We start from the raw sequence: 5,170 nt of genomic DNA on the forward strand, positions 1-5,170 counted from the left end.
AAACCAAAATTACCTTACCGAAATTTCAAATACTGTACCATGCACATCCCGTATAATTGTGTAAGCGAGTTATCTCTCCTTTGTCATTTTTGCTCAACAACTATTATTTTGTCACCTACTTCGCTGAGTTGTGGTTAATGGCGAAAACTCAAAATCCATGGTTTCCTAATTGATTAGCCAAATATTATTCTCTAAAAAGCACTTTTTCAAAAAATTAGAAAAACACTTTTTAAAATAAGCAAATTTTGAAAGTTTAATTTGGCCAAACAAACTATTAGACTCTCATCCATAATACGCTTTCCATTTTGATCTATAATTCATATGAGATGATGAATATACGTGTTGCCTAGTAGGGTATCAGTCGTGGCTCACGAAAATGAAGTCGTGACAAATTCTAAGGTATGTGAGTATTGAAATATCTTGAAAATGGAGTCTGCAGGTTGACAACCTTTAGTAAGGATGTTAACTAGTGTGCCATAATTAGGTGGAGGTTTGGTTTATGTCACCATCCATTTTGTATCATTTTTTTTGTTAATTTAATTAAGGTTAGGCGCATGGATTTAATTAAAAAAAACATAATATTGAAAGGAATATATTTATATTTATACATTTTTACATTTACATTTACATACATTCTATATAAGTGTGGGTTTCAACAAGGTTGCTTACATGTAAATAAATTCAGAACTAAGGGCATATTAGACTTTGCAACAAATTTTTAATAAGTGTATTGGCAGCAATAACCACGTAGCATATGTCTTCTATCGCTACGTTCCGATCGGCCTTCTGGCGTTTTCCTATTGCTGCAATTTACTCTTTGGAAGAACTGAAATCCAGATTCATTCACATATGAAAATCTCACATCTGGTCTTTGATTGCTACACCAATCACTAGTCTCCTCATTCTTATCACCTTCCGAGGTTTTCTCTTCTTTCTACGTTGTGGTGACCTTTCTTCCATCTTCAGTCTTCGTTGCTGATTTTCTGGTTTAATTCGCAATGTACAGTCTATCTCTTTCTTTGCTCAATCCAAATTCTACTTCACTTTGATTTTAACTCAGTTGATTCTATGTTTTTTTGGCTGTTGAAATCTTTCGATTTTCTATGTGATAGGAACTTTTGATGGAGGCTTTTCTGTTCCACCATGCATCCGTGGTCTTTTCCATCCTCTAGAGGTAAGAGAGAAAATAGAAATACAAACGATGTTTGGTACTGTTTAATTTCTTGCCCCTCTTTTATGTTTTCTATTTTCACCACACATGATGAGAGATTATAGTTGCAGAAGATTTTAGGAATTCCCAATGAGAAAAACTGATTTATCAAGAACTAAATTAAAGTGGGGTTTGAAAATTTAATCCAGTACAAAGAATTATATGTTCGTGGTTCTCTTTGTTATCGAAGAGCTCCTTGCAGTCACATATATATAATTTATGTCTCATTTGCTAAAATTTCATGAATTTCATATAAAATCACTCGGGGAAGCAGCAGCTCATTGTTTGTTTATGTATATCATCTAATGCCTCTAGAATTTCATTAGCCATGTAAGAACGTAGGTGTATATGCATCAATTCGGTGAACAATGATGCCTAATGATGTACTCTATTTGTTTGTTCAGTTTCTTGTGAGGAACATTATCAAGAGAAGTTTCCTTCAGATGATCTTGGACGATACTTGGATAATTAGGAGTGCTGATCCAAGCCGAACCAGTTGAAAATGGCATTTTCCAGACTCTCAACTTGAGTCTTTCAACCAGTACGTATTACTCTTTATGCAAACTCTCCCTCGAAGCTCTTGTATCTTGTATATAGATTATAACACTTTTGAGTTTGGAAGATTTCTCTTTGCTTAGTGGGATTAGAATTCAATATGAGGGCTCTTTTAGTCATTTTGAAATATTTACTTTGCTACGTGTCTTTCTGCTTCTTCCTAGGCTTTACTTTACTCTTAAATTTTGGGTCTTCTCTAATCATCATCATACTTCATCTTTGATTTTGAGTCTTTTCTAATCATCATCAAATCAGGTAATCTCTATACCCTTTTGTGATAATTAATTTTTTTAATGATACAGTAATTAATATTCGAGTTCACCTATTTTAATTACTGTCATAAGTACAAGTTTCAAGAATCATGTGCACCACGATTGAAGTAATCTAACCGTTTGGAATGATGTTTAGATCTATCCGTTCATTGTTGCCTTGTGCAGTCGTCTGCAACCGCCAGCGAGTTTAAGGATCGTTCATTTACCATTACCCAGTTGTCTGCCATTACTATTCCTTGAACCTTTCTCGCTAACTTTTCTTCTTATTCTTCGTCCCCTGTTTTTGGGGTTTTGCCTTGCCTTTGTTTCGTTTGCGTCATCTAATTTCGTCATTAGAAATCTATATTGAGCAACATCAGAGACAACTTCAAACCATCGGTATCAGCGCTGGTAAAACCCTCTCAATTGTACCCTTGTACCAAAAGAGTAAAACTATATCCAACACATGCTACATATATTTATTTCTTTTTATAAATTCTTATTTGGGGTATCTCTGATCCTTTCATTTTTCGTATAAGTGGTTTGTACTTGTCAAACTAAATATATTTTTTTTCTTTCTAATGGTGAGGATAGTGCATACCTTGCCATGTCAATGTTTTTAGAGTAAATTTTCCTTCGTTTTGAACTGGAAGTGGTTTGTAGTTTGTTTTTGTAGAATAAATGTGCCGACCCTACTGGGAAGCATTCAATCATGTTAAAAAAACTTCGAGAGTATGATTCAGGTAAGTGCGCCTCATAGATGAAAGCCCTAAAGGGATTTGGTTGCGTTTCACATATATAGATTGCCAATAAACTCTAATGATATTAGGGTGCCATTCTGCAGTGACCATGGAAGATGACAGGCTGACCACATAGGTAGTAAAGTTTTGCCCTGCAATTTATTTGTTACTGCATTTAGTCAGGATTAATATTGCAAGGTAAGTATTGTGAATTCCACCTGTTCTAGGATTTGATTATTTCATAAATTATATTATCATTTCTCCTTGTTATTTTTTTTAAATTTTTTTATTTAATTTCCAACTTCTGGCACCCTGTAGTTAGCCTGCAATTCAGTTTAGTTGTATGAGTGTTCCACTTAAGGATGAATGAATCAAACATGAAACTTTAGAAGAGTTATATTGCTTTAAATTTTATGTTAAATTCAATGTACGATGTTGTTTGTTTTTTCACTGCCGTTATGTTGCCACAGTGTGAGATGAAAACATGCCAACACAGGTTTTAACATTTGTAGATTAGATCGTGCATTCTAGAAGACATGTCTCTAAAATATATTTTCCAGTGATTATTAGTGATGTTTATCCTTTGTTCTCTCCAAGTTTCTGGCTGATATGAGGAGTTCTCTGGTGCATATTTAATTTGTGTCAATTGCCTTTGTAAAAGTCAAGATTGAAGGAAACAGAGGATGTGTCATGTGAAGGTATCCAAATGCTACTTGGTTTTCAGCCTCCACAAGCATTTTGGTTTGTAATCAGAATGAAAAAACATGGTTGTTATTTGTTTATTGATTTTGAGACTTAGAAATGAATTCTGAATTGTTAGTTCCGAACGTGATTGAGGCTGTCTAAGTTGGATGTCGATATGTTGGGGAGGAAAGAATGTAGATAATTGAGGCATGTGTAAGCTGGTGAACGATTTTAAATCTAACGAACTATGAAAAAACATTTACTACCAGCCGAGATTGTATTCTTCCCGTGGATTAAAAAATAAATACAAACTTTGGGTAGAGAATGCGTGTTATATTTCTTAACAGTATTAAGTTAAGAAGATTGTGCCTTCCTTACATCTATAATGGGAGAGCTGTTTTTTTGTTCCAATAGTCTGCAGAATGGCATTAGGATTTTTATTTTCTGTATTTATGTAAACCACTTTAGCATTGAGGAGTACACTGTTCTATTTCGGCAGATTCGTTTAGCACTTTATCTGCAAATATTGTTTGAATGTTAACATGCTCCTTTTTTCCCCTTCCCTGTGCTTTGGCAAATGTCTATTTCTATTTGTCTTTTTTCTTTTCTTGCTTCAAGATAGAAGCACTAACATTTGATTAATTCTCCACAACTGTACATATTTTTTTTTCAAAAGTTGCTAAGAAGAAGGCTACAAATAAGACTAAACATAGGACCATAGACACATACCATTTTTCAATAGGACCATAGACACATACCATATAAATGTCACGACCCAACCGGAGGGCCATGACGGGCACCCGGAGCTAACCTACTGAGTACCTCTTAACATACTTCTCATTATCATTGTAGGTGGACCATGAAAGATAACTTATGAATATTATAATCTATAAGGGCATGAATCCACAAAATAATAGCTCATCTATATGATCATCATCAACTATGCCCATATATATATATATATATATAAAAGCCAACAAGGCCTGCCAAAAATAATGTACAAAAATATGAACCGGTAAGGTTATGGAACTTCTAACTATATACATCTATCTACGAGCCTCTACATAGAGTGCAAGGAATCATAAAGACGGGACAGGACCCCGCCATGCCCATATGTGCACCAAAAGAATAGTACCATAGACTGTAGCTCCGAAACAAATGGAGCGCCCCTATACAATCGCTGATGAAGCTCCTAGGGATCTGATCTGTCTCCCTGCCTACCTGCGGGCATGAACGCAGCGTCCATAAACATAAAGGACGTCAGTACGAATAATGTACTGAGTATGTAAGGCATGAATAACAACATAATAAAGATGTGGAAAATAACATGAGATAAGAGAGACACCCTGTACATCTGGATGCCTCTTAAGGCGGATGTCATGCATACTTAGCTTTAAAAAGAACATCTTATACATACATATATATAATATACTGCCCGGCCATATAGGCACGGTGTTATCATCATATTATCATCATCCCGCGTCCGGGATGATATCATAAGCTGCCCACTGCAGTGGTGTGCACATCTGCGTGCCTGCCCGGCTGATTATAGCGCGGCGCGGTGTAAGATAATACATACATATATATAAAGCATGCATGAGAGCCCAATTAGAAGCTATAAGTCTATCGGAGTGACGTAAGGTCGGTAACCTCCGATTATCATTACGGAATCATCATTATCACTATATCTCACCTTAAAAGAATAATTACCACAAGGTGAGATCAATAAG

The 5,170-nt window shown here is 35.3% G+C and overlaps 1 long non-coding RNA gene across 3 annotated transcripts; it reads left to right on the forward strand.

Annotated features, from left to right (window-relative positions):
• The first annotated feature begins 670 nt into the window (after positions 1–670).
• On the forward strand, positions 671–3,560 carry LOC132035133 (uncharacterized). 3 transcript variants are annotated; one of them, XR_009409179.1, is made up of 3 exons: positions 671–1,000; positions 1,113–1,174; positions 1,615–3,560. It is a non-coding gene; the product is annotated as an uncharacterized LOC132035133 (long non-coding RNA). The 3 variants fall into 3 exon arrangements; XR_009409180.1 differs by having other exon boundaries at positions 671–944; XR_009409175.1 differs by lacking the exon at positions 1,113–1,174 and having other exon boundaries at positions 671–944.
• The last annotated feature ends 1,610 nt before the right edge of the window (positions 3,561–5,170 follow it).

Source organism: Lycium ferocissimum, chromosome 2 (genome assembly GCF_029784015.1).
Source record: "Lycium ferocissimum isolate CSIRO_LF1 chromosome 2, AGI_CSIRO_Lferr_CH_V1, whole genome shotgun sequence".
Classification (NCBI taxonomy): Eukaryota; Viridiplantae; Streptophyta; class Magnoliopsida; order Solanales; family Solanaceae; genus Lycium; species Lycium ferocissimum.